At 30.8% G+C, this 27,574-nt stretch overlaps 1 protein-coding gene across 1 annotated transcript in view; it reads left to right on the top strand.

Annotated features, from left to right (window-relative positions):
• The window catches only part of LOC129911148 (uncharacterized), an 88,251-nt gene that overhangs the window by 11,172 nt on the left and 49,505 nt on the right, over window positions 1-27,574 (top strand). The window contains exon 2 of the mRNA XM_055988852.1: window positions 14,581-14,697. The gene's annotated coding sequence lies outside the window, so the exon portion shown is untranslated. The remainder of the gene's footprint in view (window positions 1-14,580; window positions 14,698-27,574) is intronic.

Raw genomic sequence — 27,574 nt, 5'->3', positions numbered from 1 at the left:
AAAAGTATGATCAATTATTACCATAAAAGCCTAACCTATTTTGTAAAGTAGATGCCCCTCATAAGTCACACTATAACCTACTTCAATACAAATCATTACTTGTATATAAACTGACTTCTTTTTTAATTACCTTGTTAAATTCAAAGTCAACACTTATTGAAGTCTTTAGATTAAACATATCAAATGAACTGAATTTCAAGACAAAAAGTCTCACGATTTGTTAGTTTTGAAAAAAATAAAAGGCTTTTGTTTGTTTTATTTTTTCTTTCCGCCAAGTACATTTCAATCAATAAAATTCAATATAATAGGTGCGTCAGAAGCCAAAGCCTAAAGTCTCTTTAGAAAATAAGAACACCTACTTCAAAGTATTGACTCTATTCAACTTGACTCTACCTGAATCTGACAGCACAATTATTTTTTTCTAGCACCTTCATCATTCATATGAGCATGAATGAGTTTAACAATAAAAATTCAATGCAAATGTTGTTAAATTTATTTGAATTAAATTTGTTGAATAGCAATTATTATTATTACACATTATACCTAAACTAAAGCTGTCTGGAGCGTCATTGGGTAAAACGATACTGATAATGTCCTTGATGAGCTAGACTGAGATCAGCGTTGATGAGGTTAACATTGCCTACAGTGAACTCAAAGGCTCTGAAAGTTGGATTTTTTTTACCCAAAACATTTAGAATTCGACAAGTTTTCTATAAACTTAGCTGGAAGCAGTTGTCAACTATCAATGAAGCTGGAAAATTTGAGCTCTCACATCGAAACTTAAGTAAATTTTTTTGTAATTTCCTCATAAAACTTAACTTTTATTTTTCGCCAACTTTGTCAAGTATACAATTCTACTGTAAAGTGTGAGAAAATATGAATTTGTATCCATAAAGTCCGATTTCCCACTTGTGATTACTTCAACAAATATTAAAAAAGATCTAAAAAGCAATTAAACACGACGTCTAATTGATTTAGCATACAAACGAGGTTATAGCCACACATAAAAAACAGGGATAGGCAACAAACAGATGTCGCTTAAGGTCACTGTCATAGATCTTTGTAACTTCATGATTAAGATCTGCAAAACTTGTACACATGTGGTTCATAAATTACAAAATCTAGTATTTTTTTTTGTTTTTGCAAAGTCACAACAATGTGCCTACAAGTAAGTTGTTTTTAACCAAATTTGGTAATATTAGCCGATCTTGTCATTCTTAATTTGTCAGTCTGAGTGAGTGGGCGATTTATATGAAGCACGACGAAATATCTTTTTTGATTTGTATATTTTTGAGTAGTTGATGATAACAAGCTATGACAGATTGATAATAACTGATTGAATTTGTTAGTTAGAATGACAAGACAGATATAATCAAATTTGACATTATATGAAATTTATATAAATTTAAAGGAGATATGTCATTATTTTTGCAATTCATTGAACAGGTTAGAATGATGTCGATAGAATGTAGTACCTACGTGTTTCATAATGGATAGAATTAGAATGTTGGTAGTTAGTAGTTTGCTGTTTAAGTCATTTTTTGTTTAACTATTGATGCAATTGGGATTAACCTATTGAAAACAGTTTTTTTAGGTAAAATATCGACTTTAAGTTCATATAATTCTCTTAAAAATGTGTGTCTATACATTTTTTTCCGATTGAGCTTTTAGAAAAAAAAATCGTCATTTAAAAAAATAAAATAAATTGTCGAAAATATCAGTTTTTTCTGTAAAGCACATTGTTGTCAGTATTATGAAAAATATTTTTATGGGTATAACGTTTTTAGGTAGGTACATAAAGTATTTAATTTTCTACATACAATTTTTTTTACTTTTGGATTAACATTATAAATTAAAAGTCAAAAATAAAGTCGTATTTTGTTGCTTATATGTGGAAAAAAAATTACGCTGATTTAACTATTGAAAGTATTCCATGCGAGACATAATTTTTACGATAAGAGTGATCAGTTCAAAGTTATTGAGTATTATCCTATTTCATATTTAAATCTATTGAAAGTAAGTATTTTAATGTAGCTCGAAATGCTTATACCATAAAGCTTAGCAAGTTGTATCAGCAGCTGTAAGCAATGACTCCAAGTAATGTTTGTCTTATTCATTGTTAAAAGGTGGGGCACCTTTAAAATTTTATAAATATAACGTTCTAACGAAACGTTTTATCTGCAAAATAACACCGTTTACCGATGATTAAAGCTCAATACGGAAATTGCTTTAAGAATTGGCTGTTGAAGAGTACTGTAACCTTTGGATGGGAAGAAATAAAAAAATATCTTAAACAACTGGATGCTCTGGATGCAAGCAAAATAAAATATCCAGTGAGAATACACCTAAAAATGACATTTATCTTAAGTCCTTGCAATAAATAGAGAATTTCTTGCGTCACTTGCTCTGAGAGTAAAATCTTAGCTAAATGGTTGCATGAAAGTTTATGTCTCCGAAGTCAGAAATATTCTATTAGCCACCGATTTTGAAATATTAAATACCGTTATAAAATACAATTGTTTATAGTAAAAATATTTAAAAACTGGAGTCTAATAGAATTTTTCTGACTTCGGACTCGAGTTTATAAACCCTAAAACCTTCAGAAAAGTATATTTCGGTTCTTGTAGCAAAAAAAAAATTATTTTTGTTGACCAGTGTTTTAGGAACTAAAATTGTTTGAAGGAATAGCAATTTTTCACTTCAGGTCTTGATACTAATGCTTGGAACTGTTAAAAAATAAATACCATGGACTTGAATATAATGGAACACACAAAAATCTAATAAAAACTGTCATTACCTGAAATTAAAGAAAAAAAGTCTTATTTATCCGAAACGTAGTTTTTAAATCATCTTATGCGATGATTTGTTATTTGCTTTAAGTCATTATAAAACATCCATGTCAACTAATTTCCAGTTTTGGTGTTTAAATAACAATAAAAAGATGAAAACAAAAATGAATGATGCATAATAAAATTATAATATGCAAGTTTGGCAGTTAAATTATTTTAATCTTTACCTAAGTTGTTTGTCTCACGTATTTTTTGGTTTGTTAAATGCTTATTAATTTAATACCGTTTTAGGTTTATAAATTAACAGTTAATAATACGATAAAATTAGCTGTTGAACCGACTTTTCCATTAACAAATTGTTTTAATATTCAAAAGTGCATAGTAAGGAACTTAAATCATAATGACATAAATACTCTGTTCTTATATTGCGCTTGTTTTTTTAAATATTTTTTTTTTTTAATCATTTCATGATAATAATCTAATATCTTACCTTGGAAAACTTCCTATTTAATAGCCTGTTGCAGAAATGACAAATGAAATAATTATCCATACCAATTTGAATTTGAAATGCTATAATTTCGGACTGATTTGCACGAAATTTAGCTTGGACATGAATTTAACTTTATTGTGAATAGGTCATAACACTTTATTTCCTAGCCCATATTTCTTGCAAATGAGTTTGAAATTATTTTCAAAATTGGCGTTTGCGATTTTGAGCATTTGAGATTGATGTTAGGTAAGTTAAATGTCAGAGATGAGGTTCCTTACTTCTGGTATAAAGAACGTATCGAAATTCTTTTAATTGAAAATAGTAATAAATTGCATCCTTTAAAATCTTGTTAGTGTCGTAAGTTTTTGAATTCGAGTGTACTATCATTGTTTAGAATGAAAAACATATAAAAAACAACCCGTTTCTTTCAGCCTTTGGGGTTTTTAGCTCCCCTATGATGATGTGATTCATCAATTTTCTTCAAATTATGGTTTTGATCTTAAAAACAGTTAAACAATGCAATTCGTAAGAATAGTGTTGCCCTAATCAAAATCTTTAAAATTGAGCACTGCTAAAACGAGAAATCTTCAATCAATGACCCATGAAAGGTGTTAGATTATATTGCTCACCAATTGTGCAGAGAAGCTCAGGTCTATTCAATCTTCCTGTACAACCCCAACCTCAAATTCCAAAACATTATCTTCCAAATTTTAAGTACCATAAACTCATAAAAGCGCAGCAAAATCGTGCATTTAATTTTGAATTATCGTTAAACAAACATTAAAACAAGAAAAGATGCCATCGGGCCTAGAGTTGATTGACCATAAAATTCAAGGACAGGAAGATTTATTTTGATTGAAAACAAAAAGTAATAAAACTTTTGTTGATTTTCGAATTATAATCAAAATCATTAACACCTGAAGCCATTAAAACAAGTTTTTTTCTTTTTATTAAAAGAAAACTGCAAGTGCAAATTCACATTCAGACTTAAAAAGAGGCATGCATGTCAATGATGACTTAATATAGAGAGGTGTAAAATACATTTGTCCGCACCGAAGTAATAAAGAGAAAATTGCAAAGAAAAAAAGACACGCAACACACAAAAGTGCGCGTATCAAATTTGTTCAATTACTGCAAATAAATTGACAGCAATTATTAGAAATTGAGACAACAATAACAAAAAAAATATTATTATTATCTTCTTGATCAAATATGCCCCCAAGTCTTATATCTGAATCTAATGACCATACATATAACAACTACTGTGGTCCGCGCATTACAATAAAGTGTAGGTCTTGAAAACCAATTGAGTGTTATTTTTTGTTTTAATTGGTTCAAACAAATTAATGGGTGCAATAATTTTTTCTTATGTTTGTCTAGAGTCTGCGGAAGGTTATGGGGTGTTATAGTTTAAGTTCCCATGCTATAATATTCCCCATAAAAGAATGAAAAGAGAAAAAAAACTCACAAATGAATATTTAAGATATATATAATTTTTTGTATGTTAATTTGCAGTTAAACTTGGAAATTGGAAAGCAAAGCCGGAAAAGTTTAAAGCAAGGTCTTGAGATTGCCCGCTTTCAAAGTCTGGGTCGGTACTTATTGCATATAGTAATTTTTTTTATAGGCTACTGTTTGCAAATTGAACCATTAAATTGTTTTGTTATTTGTGGAAAAGTCACAATAAAGAATTAATTTTGTTTATTATTTGTTTTAATTCTTTTTTTTTATAAACACAATCGTGGCTTTATCGGGTTTCAAAAAGGCGTAACACATTTTTTAATGAACAATAAATTTACGCTAAATGACTTAAGTCAAGGCATATTAACAAACGGATCCAATTATATTACTGTATTGTAGTTTCTAGTCGATTAATTTTTACTAAATAATAAAATTAGAAGTCTGGGCTTGTGACAGGCTATAAACTTGAATGGGCTACCATAAAACTAGTGGATAAGTCAACAGAATGTTTTCTATTAAAAAAATGTGATCAATAACAAGAAAATGGCAGTAACATTACAAAGGATAAAAAATAGCTTTTAAGCCGATTTTTTACATGACAATCTATTGTGAATTTTTGTGACGAACCCCCTAGGAGACATTTTTAAAAGTTGAATGTTCGGAAAGTAAAAAAAAAATAAAAATATCAAAATTGTTAAGAAACAAAAACCCAGGCAACGATTCATATATTTAATTTAATTTTTTAAACACTACTTATTTTTAACTTGTTTTTCTGTGTAGGCTATAGGTCGTTTTTGGTAACTAATTAAGTTATTTAACAAAGGTCACGAAAAAGGAATAACAGTTCTACTTATTTTTATTCCAAATCGAGATTCCGAAAAATTACGAGTATATAAAATGAAATATTTGCGCAAATTTTTCAGGTTCTCCGTTTTTCGCGATTTTTATCTCAACCCCAAAAATCCGTCTGAAGAAAATATTTAATAGTTTGGAAAAAGATATGTACCTACATATGTGAATAAAATTTACTTAGAAGTTGGCGAAAAATAGGTTTTCAATTCAATAATCTGGAACATCTAGATAAAATCTAAGGGAGAAATTTTGAATCCAGAAAAACCGCAATCCTGAAAATCAAGAATCCATAAAACCCAGAATCCTTAAAATCCGAAATCCCGAAAATCCAGAATCTCGAAAACGGAAAATTAAAAATAATTATACTTACACAAATTAAATAACAATTTAAACATACAATTTTATTATAACTTAAATATTAAAACTCTTAATTGTATTGTCTATTGTATAGACCCGAATTTAGCGAAAGCACGATTTAAACAAAAAATAAAACATAAATTCCACTTAAAAGTGGAAAGTGGATTTTAAAATCGACTTAGTTATCTGGGCTTTCGAGATTTTAGATTTTCGGGACTCTGGGTTTTAGGGATTCTGGATTTTCGGGATTCTAGGTTTTCGGGATTTTAGATTTTCGGGATTTCGGGTTTTAGGGATTTTGACCCCAACTCAAAATCTAAGGGTTGATTCGAAAGCAATAACCCCAGAACAGAGACTAAGATAAAAGTATCGTTCTAGGAAGCCCTCAAATAGCAAAATGGCGTTGATAAGAGGACTTAAAAAGTGTATTCAAGGAGGTAGCGAACAAGTGTTATATCCAAAGACTGCGTCTGTAAAGCCAGAACTATAATTGGAGGATGCAGTCAGAAGCTAATGTCAAATCCACGGTTTTGTTGTTGTTTTCTTTGATTTTTTGACAAGTTTTCATCCTTCGAGTTGCCTGGTTTTTGTTTGTTATTTTTTTAATATTGCAAGCTTTTAACTTTAAAAAATATCTCCTGGGGGGTTTGTCACATAATTTTCACAATTGATTGTTATGTAAAAAATCGGTTTACAAGGCCCCTTAATTATATTTGCATAAATGCTTTGTCAAATCAAACTAAACATTTCTAAAATGTGCTTTAAGTCTGACAATAACACGTGTTTTTTACTTTTCATATTTGAATATCCATATAAATCTGAGACATGACCATAAGGCACAAACATCATCGCAAGTGTTTAATTCTAGAGGTCTTTAGAAGTTATACTTGTTTGTTGACGTTAGTATCTCGCGTGAAGACAGGCTTAATCTGCATATTCTAACCTTGCCACCCCATTGACCAATTAACATTTATGCTTATTATTATCTCTGTTGTTTGTATTTTGTTTCAAAAAGTAACAACTAAATAACTTGACATGCTATCAAAAGTCATACCTGGTATATATTTGCTCTTCGTGTGGCACTACAAATAACCTAATACCCAACTGAGCACGATTCCCTGGGACAGCCATATAATAAAATAGTTAAGCTATCCGATCTTACTTTTCTGATCTGTTTAGAAGTTTTCAATTAAAAAAGAAAAAAACAAAACTTAATTCTAGGACTTGCGACATGATTTCGTTTGACGTCGGCCAATTACATCACAAAAGACGTGCAGCATCGGTTTTTATGATCTAGGTCTTGGACATGACATTGAAGAGTTACATAGTATTCTACTATAATAATAGAACCTACTAATTTATTATTCTCAACTCTATACAATATGGCAGTCTCCGGGTGACGTGATGTGTAAAGTGATGTGATCTCTATTAGTTAGCTATAAACTGCTGTAAGTCTTGATATTGCATTGGGAAGGAATTTCAAGTCTCCTATATACAACCTTAGAGTTCAAGCTGTTTCAATCACTGTGGTTAAATCTGTCACATTGCATTCAATTCCGATTGGTTGATTGAAGAATTTCCATGGGAATATTAAATTTGAGTGATTTTGTGGAATTTCTATTAATTATAACTCTTTTACTAACTTATTATAAAATTTTTAATTACAAACTTTCAGCTTCTTTCTTTTTAATCTATCATTTTTTTCAAAGCAAAAACACGCAATTCAATGTCAAAGTTGAATGGTATTTGATTATCAGATTGATATTATGACCCAGGGGGCATATTATTCAAATTCGTTATTCAAACAAATAAAGATGTTAACGCCACAACTTTGCTCTCACAATGACTGAGTTATTATTCACAAAATATTTGTTTTCTTTTTTTATAGATTTGTGCGTAGCTGGTTAAGAAATTAGCCGAATACAAAAGCGAATTTTATGTAATGACAGCTTAGTGATGTGCTTTATGGTATTGTGTTTTTTTTTTTTCTTTTAAATAAGTAAAGCTTTCGTTTGAACAATAAACTTGTGCAATAATAAATTGAAGGTATATTTTTAATTGATTTGCGTTCAGCTTAAAAAAAAGTTGACCCTAATTGATCGAATTGTTATGAAGGTCAAGCTGATAATTTAGTCCAAAATGAAATATTTCCCTAATTTTTGACCCAGTTTCTTTTAAATGAGGACCCTAGGCTTTTCGGATTGTGCAATGTTGGGTGTTTTTTTTTGGGTAAATTGTAATTTCGATAAGAAAATAATTTGTTGGTTCTCTAATTCAAACAAGAAAATAAAAGTTTGAGAGTATTTAGCTTACAAGCAAAAGCTACATTTTTACTTCCAGAAGTGTAATCAAATCATTTAACTTTACTATTTCCATGGAAAAGTGATTCAATGGGCTAGTTGAAGTAGATGAAAAAGTTTCAGAATATTTTGGGATTTTTTCTTTGATTTGACGAAAAAGTAGTTTTAGTGAAGAAGTCGGCATTTTAAATTTCAGCGATGAGTCCTGCGATACTGAATAGGACAGAGCTTAAGACAGCAGCCTATCATTGAGACGCCTGCTGCCTCGAACTTGTCTTTAAACTCTTCGTCGCTGAAATTTAAAATGCCGACTTCTTCACTAAACTACTTTGTTCGTCAAATCAAAGAAAAATTCCCGAAAAAATTTGTTTCAAGTGCCTTCACTGTTCTACAGTTCATATCGACATTGGACTAGTATGCTAGATTTGGATATCGGAATAAAGAATCAATCAAAGGATCATTCATGAGGCTTTAGAAAAAGAAAGGCCTTTGATGAAAACAATCCTTTCATCGTTTACTCTCCCGTTTTATACCATATCGAGCTACCTGAAAGACAATCTCATCGACTTTCAACTTTATCACGTTACTTCTTTTGTTACCACTTACTATTATAATTTATATATAATATTATTTTGAAGATACGTTACATATCTTGACCAGAACTACTTTGCACTTTGCATTTTGCAACATTGAACTTTAACTTTGCAAGTTCTGTTTCAACAAACTCCAATTGGCAAAGAGGAAATTATTTTTTTGAAAAGTAAAACAAAAATTCCTTCTTTGCAAATTTTGTTTTACCAACCATAAATCGGCAAAGCGCAAAGTTTTGCCAATTTGCAAAGAATTCTTTGATTTCGTTGCACTAAACAAAAAAAAAAAAAACTTTGCAAAGCTTTTAATAAATATGCAAGCACAAAAATGCATTATGTTGTGTTATTTTCAAAGTAATTAAAAATGTATGCAAAGTTCCATTTTTAGTTGTTGAATCGCCAGCAGTTTTTATTTTGCAAAAAAAATCAACAATTGCAAAGTGCCTAGTGCAAAAAAAAAAATTGCACTTTTACTTTGCAGAAAAGTATTATTTTGGAAAGATGCAAAAAGTAAAGTGCAAATTAGTTGGTGCAGTAGGGCTCAGATTTATAATATTTGCCCAAGTATATAGTTTCCCAAACCTTGACTTAAACTTGAGTCATTCATTTATGTATTTATTATTTCTACTCCATAAATTACATCTTTCCAACACCTATTTTCCTATGTAGGCCTACAATTTACAACCTTGCCATGAAAACTTGTCCAAAAAAATTAGTGAATGTTCAGCCTTAAAAGATATCAATTATACAAAGTTCCAATTTATTCTATTAAGCAAACCTCTAGGTATCATTTAAAAAATGTAGATTGTTTGCTTCCGTTGTTCTTGAAATTCTTCGCAAACCATTTGTGTAATTTATAATATGCCAAAATTTTTCGAACCGGAAAAATTGGTCTCACCTTGCCAAAATGACAACGATGGTGGCGTAGTGTTGTAAGATTTAATCGAAAAACTCAGTAATTACGGATCATTTATTAAAACTAATTACACAAATTAACAGGCATTCATTTGCAAGCTTCAAAGATCATTCCCACACTAACTCCTGACATTGTTTTAATAGTACAAAAGAATATGTAGGTATCATTGCTACTCTTTTAAGTTAGTTCTCAACCCATTATAACAATTCAAATGTATGGCATTCAATGTATATGATCTAAGTTGTCAGATAAATTAACCCTAGGGGTCAATCTTCGTCATAGTCTAAGAGTCTTTCTTGTTCTATTGTTTTTTTTTTTGCTGCATGGAAATCCGGGCATATTATAAATTTCCCATCGATTGTGAGTGCGCATGTGCGCGCTCACATTAGTCAATTTCGTCTGAAGGAAAATGAAGGTCAGCAAATTTTGTAGAGTGAGCATGAGACAGCAAAAAATGGTATAATAGGTGCGGTTTCATTTTTTGTTTGTTTGTGCCATTAACTTTGAAATATCTTCGTTAGAAATGTCATCGGAAGAACCCATGCGGAATAAATGATGGTGTTTTGTTCTTTATTTTTTTGATAAATGGATTTGATATCCTTCACATTCTTGCTTTAAGTTAACTTAAGTTAAATTATTGATTCGATTTCTGAAAGATTATTGCTATTTGCAGCTCCTAAAAACCTGCGGGAGTAGAAAGTGAAGTCATTAAAGGAGTATTAGCCTTTATTGCTCCTATAAGCATTCTGTAAATGAGTGTTAAGAAGACTTCTAGAAGTATTTGAATTTGCTCTTACAATGGTGTTGTGAAACAACGATTTTTCCAGGTAAAACCCAACCAATTTCAACCAACACAACAGAACAAATTGAAATCTCACAGGTAATAGCTTTTATAGAGCTTGTATAGAGCTTGCTTTAGAATTCAATTGCTTATAGAAGTTCGAACTTGTTTAAAAACTTGTAATAAGTTGTCTTAATACTGTTAAATAAACTTAACCGAATAAACCTTACTTTTCGAAATATTTGACTGTTAACAGTCGAATTACTTTTCGGATAAGCTTCGGTTATTAAAATTACAGAAGCTTTACAGAAATTACTAAGTTTGGTAGTTGTTTTTTTGGCTTTGAAATTGATATAAACTAGTAAATCAAAACCAGTTGAAAAATAAAATTCTTTTTTGTTTTTGCTCTTGTTTCCATAATTTCGATAAGACTTGTATTAAAAAGCTGTATACAAGCTCTTCCGAAGCTATCTGTCAAATCACAAAACATCCATAAAGCTTCGTTTTAACTTTTTATAGATCTTATGAGGACATTGTTATAAAAGTCCAACTTATATAACGTTCTCTTTTGTCCATGCCCAACAAACTTACTAAAGTTTAAAAGATGCTGAAGTGTAACCTCGGTAATACCTTAACCGAAGCTGAAATGTTAGTTAGGGCAAAGATCACTGCGGTGAAACTTCGAGGTTCTTCTTAAAATTACGGTTTATTCTTGCAAAATCAGAATTTGTTTCGGAAAAGTCATAATATTTCATTAATATTAAGGTTCGCTTCTTTTAAATCATGCCAAATCACTGGTGAATCATTATTAAACTCAAATATCTAGAATTTGAAGGCTTTTAAGTTTTTGAAAAATCTGCCTTAGGGCAACGAACTACAATAATTTTTAAATCTACTTTTCTGATAAATTTAGAGATTATAAAAGCGTTTGTCAATCATCTTTTTTTTTAATTTAATAGTAAAACAATACAGTCCAAGTTCAATGCTAATAATGTTAAAAGCAAACAAGTTCCTAATTCAAAACACGAAACCTTACATTTCAATCAAATGCCACATTGCCGACGACCGCACTTAAGATAACCATTGTACTGCTAATTGGAGCTCTCAAAATCTTTTCGGGCTCTCTTTTTTCATACCTTTCATAATAATTGTATTTGGTAATCATAATTTAAATATCAATCATTGTTTTATGAACATTTTAGGACTTTTGAATTAACTTGTCAGATTCTGTCATTTTGACGTGCGCACTTCGTAACTAAACAAAGTCAGTTGCCCCGGAGGTAATCGTGCTAACTTTAACACGCACCGACTCGACTGCTGGTGTCGGTAATTATTGTCTTTGTATTTAAGATTTACTTACACAAGCTACACCTCTAATCTGATAAAAATTTGTATGGCTACGAACAATAGACAATTGCAGCCACTTTAATGTTTTGTTGTCTTTATTTTTGTATCATGCAATACCATTTTAGATTGACCTTAATAGTTCCGTTGATTGAGTTGAGATTTAAACAATTAATACCATTTTTAACCTTGATATTAGATAGATATTCCTGATATAAGTTAAGGATGATCTTTTGCAGCAGTTTTTGACATTTTCTCATCAAATTATTATTTTGACAACCTTGAAAACCCTATTGACAGTTGATGCAAAAAAAGAGAGCACCGATTCAATTAACCCAGTTTGATTTATAAATCACTTAATCATTTAATAATACTAAACTGTCAAAAACTATAACTTGATTTGGGTGATTATTCTGAGAGAAAAAAAAAATAATATCAAACTTCCGAACTTAATGTTGCGTATAAAAATGATGTTTGACCAGTGTAGCATGTTATAGACATTTTAATCGGCGTCATAATTATTTACCCAAAAAATGTAAAAAATTGCTATAAACCTGCATGTTGAATTGAACACGTTTAAATAATATATATAAAAGTACTTTTACGAGTATACGAGTATTGTAGGTTAAAATTATTTGATTCAAGTAATGAAAATAAAAAAAAAACAATGCTATTGAATTATTTGATTTGCTCACTTCTTGGGCTTTTGTGTTAAAATGCATTGCAATGTGATGGAATGCAACTTACATTAAGTTGTAATTATTGTGGAATCTTGTATATTAAGGTTGGAAGTTATTTTTTGTTGCTTAACAATTAATTATATATGTATGAGTATGTGATGAATTGAAAGCCATTTAATTTTTACACTTTAACTATTTTGGAATATCTTAAATTTATGAACACCGCGTTGCAAGAAAAACTAATTTGAAATAAAATGGCTTTGAAAATTATGAAAACATATTAATCAAAACAAATTGATATAAAAAGAAATTTAAAGAATGTATTTCTATAGTAGTTGTTAAAAAAGACTCGGTATTAATGTACTATTGACTTTTCTGTTTATTTTTATGCAAATTTGCGTGCAAAATACATTGAAAATAAGAAAAGTTAAAAAAAAAAAAATTAAATTCGTTCTTCAAATGAAAAAAAAACAAGATCTTAAATCAAATTGAGAATCAAAAAAGTATGTCGTTTGATATCGTTTATAAATATGCATTTTTCGAGAAAAAAAATTGAAAATCGTTCGAGTTATTTAAAAAAATAAGTAATTTTTAATAAATAATTTGTTGAAAAAATATTTTTAAAGTACAGTAGTTGTTTTGCCATTTTGTAGCAAATATTAGTCCACACCTAAAAACAAAACTTCAAAAAATTCAACTTTTCGTTTTCGAAAATTCGATTTTTCAAAAAAAAATTCAAATTTTAAATGCAAAAATTATTTTTTTCAAAATCTTATTTTTGGTTTACATAAAAACTATATAGTACATACTTTTGCTTAAAACAATTCGTTCAAATCAAGTAAATCGTTTCCGAGAAAAATCAGATTAAGAAAAAAACGTTTCTAATGGTGGTAACGTTAGTAAAGATTTTAGACAAAAAAACTTTTTTCTTTAAATGATAGACCTTGTCTTAGGAGCCCTTTTTGAGAAAATTAAATTTTTCATGTACCTATGTATTACACAATTCTCCCAAAAATGTCAGCGGAAAAAGTCCGACCAAATTTCTTTGACAAACATCTTTAAATGTTGAAAATTCAAAATTTTCTAGAAAAGTCCTGTTTTGGTTTCTTGTTTTAGAAATCCACTTATATAAAAAATGCTGTAAGGCATATCAATAGAAATGAGAAATTCGGTCGTAATTTTTGAGTTGACATTGGCACAACTGGCATTAACGGGTCTTGTTTCTGTTATATATATTTCATAGATTGATTTAAATTACTTTTCCAAATGCTCGGGGAGTCTTCCGAGGTCGAAGCGAATACAAAACATAGAAACATATACATAGTCCACGAATTCAAATCCGAAGGGAAGACGAATCCAGCAAAACAAAGATGAAAAAAAAAATAGTTTCTTTTAGACTTAAACACATAAAACTTTGAAATAAGTTCACAATAAAAATTTATTTTTTTGTTCATTTTAAATTTTTTTTATTTTGCACAGATATAATAAATGCTTGTACTAAGCAGTCCCAATCTTTGACCTTCCTTTGATATTCGTATCACCATTCTCTTTACTTATTTAGTTCTTTTTAATTTGTTTTTACCTTCAAAAAACACTAAAAAGTGCCGATACGATAATCATCCGCAAATGACTTCGTACTCGGTGAAAATGGACCCCAGCGCGTGCGGTATCTGGGGGGGAAAGAGGCGTGGGAATTTAAAAAAAAAACCTCTGAAATCCTTTAAACTTTAAACTCAATTAGATGGGGGCCAAAGTTGCATTCTGGTGGGTTAACTTGTACCGATAAATTATTACAAGTACCTTACTTCAACAAGTTTCTACACCTGCTGAAAATAATTAGTGTTTTATATAAATCTGGTTTACACCGAAAAATTTCCTCATCACATTCAATTAAAATTTGAAAAAAATACCTACCACTAATATCCCAATTTCAGTTTTAAGAACCCACATTATAAATTCATTTCGCAATAAAATAACTATTTAATTGAAAGCTAATATTTTTTTTCTCTTTTTTTTTCAGAAATTAGTTTGCAATCACAAACGTAAAAAGGGGCTTGAATGTATATCAAACATTAGACATTTTGGCCAAAAAACCTGAATTACTCTTTGAATTTGATTGAAACGCATTACAAAACAGGTGAGTTTTATCATTAACTTTACTTTGATATACAATAATTCAACTTCACCCATATTCACAATCTCTCTCTCTGTCTCTGTCTAATTGACTCTAATTAGACATTTTGATTAAGCAGCGTACCTCAAATCAATACTATAGCACACCCCACTTTCGATGATATATGGCCAAGTGGATTTTATTTTTTTGAAAGTCAAAAGTGCACCTCCATGTATCTTGTACTTGTAGATACAATTGTCCGCTATAGGTATTTTTTTTCTTTATGCGAATGGGAGTTACCACCAACATTGCAGCCTCGATCCCAAGATAATACAAAAATTGCCATTAAAAGTTGCATACATATATGCTGGTATGTTTATTTGAAGAAAATCAAAACAAATGGAAAGGCTTAAATTCAACCGACCAACCGAGATACAAACGGACAAAATACCGACCAAACTATATTACAGGTGACCGAATATTTATTATTTCGTTTTTTCCCAAAAAAAAAAGCCATTCCTAAACGGGGAGCAGCACAATTTACCCACTTTTCCACCAACACTACCATACCGACAGATAATGAAAACGTTTTAATCTTCTATAACAACTCCTCACTTGCGGCTTACCGAAGCTTAAGACAAACAAAGCTCCCATAAATCTAACCACCATCCACAGCAGTCTCCTCATCATATCTGATTCAAACAAAAAAATGTATCTCGCGAGAGACTCTAATAATGAACTTTAATCCATTGATAGGGTTTGTGAATAAGTTTGAATACAAAAGCCACCAACACCGTTAACACTCACCAGGCAATAGGCAAAAAAATATAAGCATACGTGAGCGGCTTAAGTGCTCGCTCAGAACCGAACCGGGTGTGTCTTTGTTGGCCAAAAAAATGCACATTTTATGCCTGTTGAACCGTAAATCGACTTGGTATAGTGCACTGAACCTGGTTTTCTTTCGTCCGCAAGACCTCCCCTCGCTTCGGACTTCTTTGATGCCTCAAGACCAAATGGAATTTCCTAGCTTTAGTGTTGTTTAAGTTGTGGCTAACCGAAAAGCGTGCAGATCTTTTCTACGATTGCAGGGATTTCTTTGTTTTCGGGTGCAACTTTTTGGTGTGTTGTATGGTCCTTTCGCAAATCAACCGTTTGTTGGTGCAAAACTTAAAGGTTAAATGGTGGGAAAATGGCGATCTTTTATATTAGCGGAAAGTATAAACTGACACTTTCTGGCCAACAGGTACAATTCACCTACGCGCGTCGGTTTTATATTTTGGGCGAGCATTCGACATGATTGATTGCAGTTTGAATCGAATGTGAGGTAATTTACGTAGCATGACAAACAAATAACAACGACGACAAACGTCGCATGCCACAAGTGTCAACTCAATAGCAAACACTTGACAGGCCAGCTTTATGTTGAATTTGTTTTTTCGATTAGGCGAAAGGTGCACCTTTATATAAAGTCAAAGTCGTTTTTTTGTTCTTTGTGTTTTGTTGCAAAGTTGTAAGGAGTGTGTGCGGTTATAATATGTTTGAGACAAAATACAAGAAATGTGTAGGCCTCTTGTCAACAGACTTTACAGCTAGATATTTTGGGGTCAAGTTAGTAATTGGCTGGCAGGAGTCAGTTTTTAACACAGGTTGCCACTAAATCACACTTCCATTATTTGAAATGTACATACAACAAGTTCTGGTTCTATACGTGTCTCAAGGCTAGGCTTGCATATAGAAGGGGGTCTTAATAAAGGTGTTGGCTTTCATAGCAAGACAAAAATTCTTATTCAATTAGTTAAATTGCGGATTGGAGTTAAAAATTTACGTTAAAGAATTTTTGTATGTTTTTGAAAGTTGAATTGGCTAAGATAATTGAAAACTTTTGTACCTATGAAAGGGTGTGCCAAAATTTGTCCTGGAATAACTAATTTTTAACCGAAGGTCTTAATTTAGTGGAAGACAAATTGGTCATTTAGATTTGGCATATGTTCAAAGTAGGCATTTTGTTGGACTTATGTCACTTGTTTACTTTCCCATCGCACTTAACCATAAACTCAACTAAGTAATCTTCTTATACAAAGTCTTTCAGAAATCAACACGGACTTAAAAAAGATTAAATAATAAATCTTATAGTTTAATCACGCCTGGCTTAACTGCTGCTTAACTGTTTTTAACTGTCATTTGACAGTGTGGAACTTCTTTCTGTCAAAGTATTAAACATCTGCTTTTGATTGGCAGCTTGATGATTTTTTATTTTTATTTTTTCTCTTCAATCTTTGAATTTTTATCAGCTTGTCTGTAGAAATTACTGATGGATGGATGGAAAGTGGAAAGTGTTATTCTGATGTCAATTTTGCAATGTGCAGCAGGTAGAGCTCAATTTAATAAAGCTCATCGGATATGACACGATGTTGATGTTAAAAGTGCATAATAGTATTCAATTATACGTTCGTTTTTGTGTTTCTTTTCTGTTTTTTTTTTTTAATTTTTTGTTTTAATATAAATTGAAGATTATAACGTTATGCGCATGAGCGCAGATTTATTAATTGGCATTTTGTTTTCTTGCATAGTTTGTAAGTTGTTTGAATTTATTGCGATTTTTAAATATGAAGTTAAAAATATGAAATGAAGTAGAAATTTTAGCATGGAATCTGTGCTGTGCACTTCAATTCAATTAAAAAGGTCAAGTCACCTCTTATACAATGCGTTTTAGCTACCAGAGTTTTTGTAAGACTAATATCAAAGAGGAAAAAAAAACAAAACAATTTGTATTGCTCTTAATTAAGTGAGACTTCAAAAGAAATTTCTATTTATGCTCTATTCAGAACTGAAAAGGAATTTGCTTTGAAGTTTGAATGCTGCATAGGTAATTTGCACCCAAACTTTTTTTTCGGACCAAAGTCTCGAAACATGTCATTAGTTTACAGTAAATAGGTCTTTGCGTATACATTAAGATAAAAGATTAGGTACAAATTATTTTTTTCTGATTTTCGAAAAATTGCCTCCAAATTCATAAAGTGAGACATCAAAGAAAAGGTCTCTTAAGCTTTATTAACCCTCTGTAGGCACACCTCTTTTTTGCGAATTTGGTTTATACTTTTTCATGGCGCTAGAACTTTTTTCGGTCTCACTTTATAATGGAAATTGATGTAGAATTTTACTGTATTCACAATTCAAAAAAAATGTATTTTCACCCTTATAAAGACACTTTTCTGGGACCACTTTTCATTTTTGTCCTGCCAAATTCGCACCCGTGTGCCGACAGAGGGTTAATAAATGAAATCCTTAAGTTTTTTTGAGATGTAGTTGCTGAGTTATATTTTAATTAATAAGACAAATATATGTGTTTTACTACTTAATTTTTTGTGGTTCCCTGGCATCCGTTGGGAACCCAGGGAATTGCCCCGGCTGCCCCAATGGTTTGTACTCCCCTGTATGATTCTACGTAATATGGCAGAGAAAAATAAATTATCTGGTGCAACATGCTAGCCGCAAACAAATTAGGAAATTGCTGAGGGAGTCTTATCCGTTATAGGGGAAGTGGGGGCAAGACCGCCCACTTAGTGTTTGACTGTCTTAAAAACTCATAAAAAACATCTTTTAAATAGAATAAAGTTGTTATTCATTAAGTTTAATGTTTTTGGCAGAAACTCTCATTATTATAAAAAAAATAAAAAAAATACTGAACAAAACTAAAAGATAATACGTTTTGAAAAAACATCAAACAAAAAACCCGTCTTGCCAACACATGGGGGTAAGACCGCCCTATCAAATTTTGTTGGTAGAAAGACCGTTTCTATTGTTTTAAATGCAGCCTATTTATAATAATAACACAATTATGCTATATTCTCATTAGTTCTCACTCCAGCACATTTTGGTACCGTTTGGTACACATTTTGCACTTAATCCAACAATACTTCGGATTGGATCAAGAAAACAGTTGCAGATAGAAGGTACAAATACAGTCTGCAAATCAGAATCATCAATTACAGTATTTTTGGCGCTGTCGTTAAGCTTTTTGGAAGTTTAAACGGTGAACTTCTTTTTTCACTTTTTTTAAGCAACAAGAGCTTCCAATTTCACCCATGGGTGGTCTTGCCCCAGTCATATCATATTTGAAGTTCTGTATTATTTTTTTTTAAATTTATCTTTATGACTCCTTCTTTCGCAGAAAATACTTTTTAATATTCACTTTCTATTATAAGATAGGAAAAGTTAAACATTTTAATTATTTCAGTGTCAAAAATAAAAATCATTTTTCACAAGAACGATAACAATTTGATGAAAAATCACAAAATCTATCGTAACTCTTCGGGGTCTTAACCGAAATTGCTAAAACTAACAGACGTGATCGATCGTACCAAAGGGCACCTATTTTATATTGCAAGTGTTGCCAATTTTAATTTTTTTTTCATTCAACATAGTACGAAAACCGTCTTGCCCCCACTTCCCCTAAATATCTTATTCGTGTTAGAAAAATACAATTATTTATTGTATATGATTCGTTATCAAATTTAGCACTCACGATAATTTGGCGAGAAAAGCTCGTATAACGGTGCAGAAATCCACTTAATTAAGTACGAATTCTTATTAATTTTAACATGTCTTTTTGTCTGCGTGTTAAAGTAAGCTCCACCCATAATCGAAAAAATTATTTCAAACTTAAAAAGGGAAAGAAAATATACGTTTCACGTTATTTGAATTAAACTTGATTCAAAGGAAAACATTGAAAAATTAAATAAATTGCCCCTATCGATCGTGGCTAAATCGAAAACTATTTAATTTGTCCATGCTTACAGTAATCTTGGCACTATACTCGTACAAGTTTATCCCATATTTCACATATTCGCATTCAAATAATGTTAATGTTTTGCAATCAATTGAACATTCCTTATTATAAATGATATTTTCTGACATTATAAAAAAAAATCATTTTGTGCAGCATCATGTCACGGCCACCCGCTATATTCATATGACGTTTCATAATAAAATAATATCTAGTCTTGCGATCATCATCATCATCGGTATAATAAGTATAATGTCAGATGAATAGTAACAATTAGCATCTATGTTTCAATTTTCTCAATTTCTTTCAAAGATACTAAACCAATGAATACAAAACAATTGAACCTTGAATGCTTTTGATGGTTGATTGCTTTAGAAAACGTGACAGATGAATGAGGGCATAACACATTAATATGTTTGATTTTATCCAAACTGACCTATGACTTTGACATTATTACATATTTCTGTAAAAAAAATGTCTTGATTTTATTAATTAAAAGCAGGGGAAATCCTCATCATTATTGTGAAATTCCCCGAAGTATATATAAATAAAAAAAAAATATTCGAAAGTAAGCTTAAGAATGTTTATTCATTTTGATGAAAATTAATGCATTTTAACACAAAGAAGGATACAACTGACAGCCGATTGCATATGAAAGAGAAGGTAGTTTCGTTGATTGAATCAATTCATCGAATTATAATGAGATCTTCATTAAGTCTCATGAGGCCTACATGAATGTAGACTTTTTTTGTTTGCATTTTTTGACACGCGAAAAGGCTTTCAGTACCTACAAAAAATACCCTCAAAGCAAAAAAAAAAATCCACAAAAAATTACAATGAAAGTATATCAACGACTTTTTATATCTACCCATATCTGGCCATTAAATCCGTCAATCTGCCTTCTGCATTCCATTAAATTGCTATTCATTCACCGCAACAGTGTGATGGCAGTTCACCCACGTTCCGTAATTGCCTCGTACAATAGGAGTCACAAGGCACTCTGCGGGCATCCGTAGAGCTCCAACTCCATATACTCTTTGGAATACCTTTGCACCACGGTTAATTCGTCAGAGATACTCTTTGGCAGACAAGAAGAAGAAGGCGTTTGGCAGTTTTTTGTATATTTTTTTTGTTGCAGATACCAGATAGTTTGGTCCTCAAGCTATTTTGCATTTTGCATTAATTCTCGATTATTTAACTTTTAGTTGACACCTACAATTGGAAATAGTGAGAATGGGGAAGCCGTTCGTTGCCGTCTCTCGAGTCGACTCGATTCAATTCGACGCTGTCGTTGTCGTATGTCTGTTGTTTGGAAGAGTTTTAAGCTGTCATTTGCTTTGGTGGATAAAATATACAACTATACATTTAGCACAGCTGGAACAATTGATTGTGAGTAATACTTGGGTAATTTTGGTTTATCTCAAAACAATGTATGTTATTATTTTTATGAGATATGTGTGACGAGGGACTTATGATTTTATTTTGAATTGTAGTGTTGAAGTATTAAATATGTATGTGCAATTTATGCATTCATAAAAAAAATATTATAATAATGACGAAATATTGGTGAAACCTAGAATGAAAGTGGTATAGATCTTGGGTATTATCATATTAATTGGCTAACTAACTGTGACATTTGATATCTTCTTCTTCAATACATTGTATCCACGAATTATTTGAAAATAAATTAATGTCATAGTTAAAGATTCTAAACTATATCATTTCTTATCTATTTTTTCTGAAAACAGGTGATCATTTAGTTACTTGAAAGTACACATATATAGTAAAACAAAAGAGCTGAGGTGAGAGAGCTAAATTTGCGGAACTCATTATTTTTATGTCGTAGTTAATTTAATGATCTTCACTTTGCAGGCAGATTTCTAAAGAGCAGTGATAGCAGTGAGCAGTATTTATAAAAAGAGCAGCTATTAAAAGCTGCTATTTAATCAAACGCCGCAAACAACTCTTTAAATTTCTTTCTGATTTGAACTATGATTAAAATCTATGGAATACAAAATAAATAAAAAGAAATTGACCATTTTCAAATTGTTTAATAAGAAATAACTCCTTGAATGCCTGCACTGAAACAATGATGTTTAAAATTGTACTTCTGTATATCGTCATCATTTCGGTAAGCTTTTCTCTACTTCTTTCCTTTTTGTATCGCTAATCAAATCATCAGATATGACAAACAGAAAGCTGATAAAAAAAGTTGATTTTTAAAGAGCCGAACATTTTCTGAAAAAGAGCAGTGAAGTTACAGAGAGAGCAGTTTTGCTTATAAAATAATTGAAATCCATAAGAACTTAGAACATTTTTACTGCTCTCCCTGTTCACTTAATCACTGAGTCACACGTACTTGTTCTTGTAGTTCAAAGTATCTATAACTTAATTAACTACTGGAAATTAAAGATTTTGGTTAAGTTTTCTTGATTACCTGCTTCAAGGCAAAGTGACGGACCCAAAAGTGCATCAGTTATTCTTTGCTGACGATGGAGCCATCATAAGTGAAGACCCGATATCCCTGCAACGAGCACTTGATGTATGGGTGGATGTTCTAGAAGGTAGTGGGTACCGCATAAGCGCGAAAAAGACAGAATACCTATGCTGCCCATTTTCTGATCCACACAGGCCTATTCCTGACATTTATTTGAATGGTGTAGTGCTTCCCAAGTGTGAAAAGTTTAAATATCTGGGGTCTATGATAAATAACAAAGGTACTTGTGATGACGATATCAATCATCGCGTAAGCGTAGGGTGGATGAAGTGGCGGGAAAATTCTGCTATCTTCTGTGATCGAAAAATGCCCCTAAGCTGAAAGGAAGGCTCTACACCGCAGTTGTGCGTCCAGCACTCACATACGGTTCACAATATTGGACAATGTACAAAAAGTATGAGAGTAAGTTAACGGCAGCTGAGATGAAGATGCTTCGTATGACAGCAGGAGTAACAAAGCTTGATAGAATTAGAAGTACGAAGATCCGAGGAAGCCTTCATGTTAAAAATACCATCTCCCAAAAAATTGAACACGACCGACTCAGTTGGTATTGCCATGTTCAAAGGAGAGATCCTGAGAACCCCGTCAAAAAAGCAATATCATATAACGTTCCAACACGAAATAAAAAGAAAGGTAGGCCTAAAAACTCCTGGTACAAGCAGATGCAAAAACACCAGCATTCAGTTGGCCTTATAAACGGAACATTACAAAACCGGGAGGCTTGCCGCCGATTTCTGAGGTCAACCCGGCGAACCCCACAGGCGGATCACTAGTGTGAAGCAGTAACGTGGGAAGGTTATGATCCCCTCGACATCGAAATCATAACAGCGCCGAGAAAAGGAAGAAGAAGAAGAAGAAGAAGAAGAAGAAGAAGAAGAAGAAGAAGGTTAAGTTTTAAAAAAAAAAAAAAAAAATGAAAAAAGAAATTGAAGGTACAAAAATTACCTACTTTTAAAAAAAAATTTTGTTTTTAATTTGATTACATTTTACACTTGAAAATTATGAGAAAAAAAGGAAATTTACGATATTAACTAAAACATTTATAAGTAAGCCATAGATATGCGTTAAAAAGGAGATATTAAAAAATTAAAAAAAAACGGGTCTTGAAAATTACGCAAAAATCATCTCCACCAAGGGAAAAGATCCAGTTTCAAATAAAAGTATGTGGTTTGGCGTTATGTTTGGTAGTTTAAAGGTCCTCTTCTAGAAAAAACGCAAAAGTTGTTTGACCTCATCAAAACGCTTCTCCATATTGCAATTAAGACATTTGTCGATTTTGTTAGATTTCAAGCAATAAGTTTTTTCATGGTTAAATTTTTGGTAATAATAATTCATCAGGGTGATCTGCGTGGTAAGAAAGCTACAATCCACTGTGGATTTGGCCTTCAGCCAACAAAAATTGTCCTCTTCGAATTTCTATTCAATTAGTAGAAATTCGTTAAAAAATATTTGCACTTTCTATTGGTAAACTATTAGGTATATATTATCACTGTTGAAAGTATCATTTTTATTAAATTAACATTGCCAGCGGTGGCGGAAAAGCAAACGTTCTTGAATTTTATTCTACTTCTAACAATTCTCACCTAAATTAATTATATATTGGTACGAAAATATCTACATAAGTAATTATTTTACTTATCCGTCTTAAAATTCCCATACAATTTTGTGTCTTCTAACATGCCTATAGGCTATAATATATTTATTCTGTTCAAGTCAACATTCTATATGCCTATAAACCTACAAGGAACCACTCAAATATCACCTTGAAACTATTTTTAATATAAGCTTGTCAAAAATTTATCACAAAATCAATAAACTATTTGAATTTATTTCCCTATCCATTCATAACCCCAAAAACAAAAATATAATAACAAGTTCAACTTCCATGATTTATGAAAATTTTACGTTCCGATTTCTAACTACCTATAACAAACTTTATACGAGTACAGAGTACACAAATAAATTCCATTGGATTTTATGGATTTCCAAACTCCTTGCATGTTAATAAAGTTGGCCAATTTATTATGTAGGCAAATGAACCGTAAACTGTAATCAATGCTCTGATTTGTTTTAATTTTTGTTGTAGTTGTTGTGGGTAGTTAGGTACTAAATTTTCAGTTGCAAGTCTGTTCCTTTAATATTTCCAATTAAACTGACTAATATTCACTTAAAATACTAACAAGAAAATCATATTAACTGCAAATGTTCTTACCCTGCTAATATGGCTACTACAACAAAAAATATTTTAACGTAATCGTTGGCAATCTTGTCTATATGGTATCGTTCGTCGATGTACACACGACGTTCTATAGGGGTATGTCTGCACAACCTTGAGACACACAACAGCTTGGGTGATTGCCAGCTTAAGTTAGAAAAAAAATTATAAAAATTTGAAAAAAAAAACTTGTATCTACATAAACACGGAGCTATTATCTTTTGAATCATTAGACCATAACCAAAAAGTCGATTGGTGGGTGCATTGCACCAAACCATGTGGCAAGATTGCATAAAAACACTCAAATGAAAAACGCATAGGCATGCAGCTTCAACTGCCCAAAACGCCCCAGGTCCAAAACAACTGAAAGTTCATAAAAATGACCAATGTACTGCGGCACATTAAAATCTAATAAACATATCGATTCCGAACTAAACCTATTTGGTCTTCCAATGACCATGGATGGTAGTTAGTTTTTTTTTTTTTACATACGTACATTTATATGTCTGTGATTATTTTTATTTATATTCTCTAATCTGAAGGAAAGGTATTGGTTTTTGTCTAAAAATGAAAATTAAATAAGAAAAAGTATTTAGATGACTTTGCAAAAAAGAAACACTTTAAGGGTCAAAATTGTGGAGGTGGAAAATTTGATGTCCAGACATTTTTTTTTTAATCAAAATAACATTTATTTAAAGTTTTTTTCTCATTTAAAAATTAAAATAGTAGGCACGCATCTACGAATATATTTGTTTCGATTATAAAAGTCTCCATTTCTTTTTTATTGCATCTAATATACCCAAAAACAGCGTTCCCGGACATGTCCATAACACAAAAACTGATATTCAAATGACTTTAAAACACAATAAATTCAATTATTTTTAAGTATTTCTTTTCTAAATACTACATAATACACAATACTTTTTATAAATTGGTACATCTCTTACAAAAAAATTAAGTTTTGTTGTTTTTTATACATTAATAAAAGTTGTCCCAAGAAAGTATCAATATTTTAATCATCTAATGTACAAATGGTGCTGCAAGCAGTTTTTAAAGTTGATTTTATTATTACACGCCTATTTTTATCAATAAATATATAATTCATGTTAGAAGCTAGTTTTAGTTTTATTTTTAAGTAGCGATACACACTTTTTTTTTTTGGAGAGATCACCACCATTTCCAGGAACGTTTTTCTAGTACTAATTTTTGGGGTTTTGCGGTAAATTGAAAAATATACATTTTTGTGCTCTGCCCGTTCATGAACCGACAAATTATGGCTAGAGCGAACATTTGAGCATGAAATTTTTATCATAAAACAAAGTTGATTTTTTAAGAATTGTCATCGAAATTTCCCACCTCCATGATTTGGACCCTTAAACATTTTTAGCAAAAGTATGAGTTTACACATCTGTTTGAAAATTTAAAAAATTATAGGTATTTTTAAAAGAATTATTAAAGTTTGTGCCACAGCAAACTAGCAAAAAAAATAATTTTTTGTAATTTTTTAAAAAAGAAATGGAATCCCACAAAAATACGTACCTACTTCAAAGGAAATTTGAATTCGTTGAAAATAGATTTTGTTTTCAATATTATGGTTCATGGTTAGGACAGATTTCTTAGCGTTGCGACAGCAATGTACCAAGAAAATAAAGAAATAATACTAACAAACTTCATTTGTCAACTTATTTTCAACAAATTTGCACTATCTGGTTGCCAAAATTTAAATACTTTTAATTTCGTCCAGCAAGAAGCCGTTCTTTACTACCATTTTAAAAAAATTTTTAAGGACTTTATTAAAAATATTTTTAGAATACTTTCCTCACCTAATAAGAGAAAAAAAACAGGATTTTAGTTTTAGAACAAATCTTGAAAATTTCATCATAATCTTGAACACCATTTCTTAAAAATCGACATTATTAGATAAAATTGGCGTGTGGGTGGGCGAGTCTTCTGTTTTAACTTCTCTTTCTCTACAAAAAATATACCTCGAGAATTTCAGCGCAATCGTTCCAGTCGTTCTCAAGAAATGTATAATGAATAACAAAACCGCTTTCCATGGATCAAAACTGGGTTTTATGGGTTCTCTCTTACAAAATACATATTATTAAGTTTTATATTTATGAACAAATTCATTCGACTTATACAGTATTTTCTTACATTGAAAGTCTTACCATGTGGAACTAAAACCAACACCTGTTTTTTCTCTTTTTTATGTTGTGTTTTTTTTTTTTTTTTTTTTTGAAGAAACAAAATGATTTAAGTAAAGTGATTTTTAATATTTTTATCCACACAACGGTTATGTTTAACTTTGATTGAGAGCTTACTGATTCAAAGTTGAATTTTGATATTAATATTTATTAGGAATTTTTACGATTTCTTGTCGTCAAAAGCTTGTAAGAAGTCATGTTGCACATAAATCATCGCTGTGTTTTGTGTTTTTTATTTAATTGAATAGTTAATGTGCATTGCTTATGGTTTATGATTAATAGAAATAAAAATGAATGGGAGCTCAAAAAACTACTTTTAAATGTTTTGGTTTAATTTGGGACTTTGTCTAGTTTGAATAAGAGAACAAACTTTTATGAGTATTTAAAATGAAATGAAATACCTGCAAGAAAAGTCATAAAAATGAACAGCTATGGGAAAAAATACGTCTTATACAATCTTTTCGTAGTTTGCGTGACATCTGAGGGCACTGTATGAGACTCGCTTGACTAGTTACTTTTTTTTTTTTTAAAGAAGTGGAGTTTTTTTTAGAACTTTAACTCATTAATAAATAAATCAAAGATATGAAATGTCAACCGTAGATAATGGTAATTGCTTTATGTATTTTTTTTTGTTTAGTCTCTCTAAGGCTAAGGTCAAAAGTACTAATCTTCAATTTTTTTTTAAATAAAAAAAAACTAGTTCTAATAGATTTTTATATGATACACGTATTAAAAACTAGGCTCAATTTCATTGAAAAACTTGCATATTCTCTATCAACTTTTTATGATAATTTAAATTTCAATTCACACTTTAAACATAGCAATTTGTTAAAGATATGCAGTAATAATATTGTGAAACACATCAAGTTGTCATAACTTTTTTACAGTTGTAATTATAATTAATATATTAGATGCATGCAGAGCATATCAAACTAATTGAAGGTATAATTTTTATGTAGGAAAATTTCCATAATTACAATTAAGAATCGATTTAAATTTATATAACGTACATCCGTTTCCAGTATTTGTAAAACATAGGAAAATAGATTTATCATGACAAGTTCTTTATAGGTATGCTGACACTTAGAACGATCAAAGGTTTTTCTTTAGCTGTTCGGTTCTGATACGAGTGATGTGAAAAACGTTATTTTCAAAAACCTTTATTTACTTTTTAATTGAAAACTAGAGTTAATAAA

The sequence above is a fragment of the Episyrphus balteatus genome, chromosome 2 (assembly GCF_945859705.1).
Source record: "Episyrphus balteatus chromosome 2, idEpiBalt1.1, whole genome shotgun sequence".
Lineage (NCBI taxonomy): Eukaryota > Metazoa > Arthropoda > Insecta > Diptera > Syrphidae > Episyrphus > Episyrphus balteatus.
This window is presented reverse-complemented; position numbering and strand designations above follow the sequence as displayed.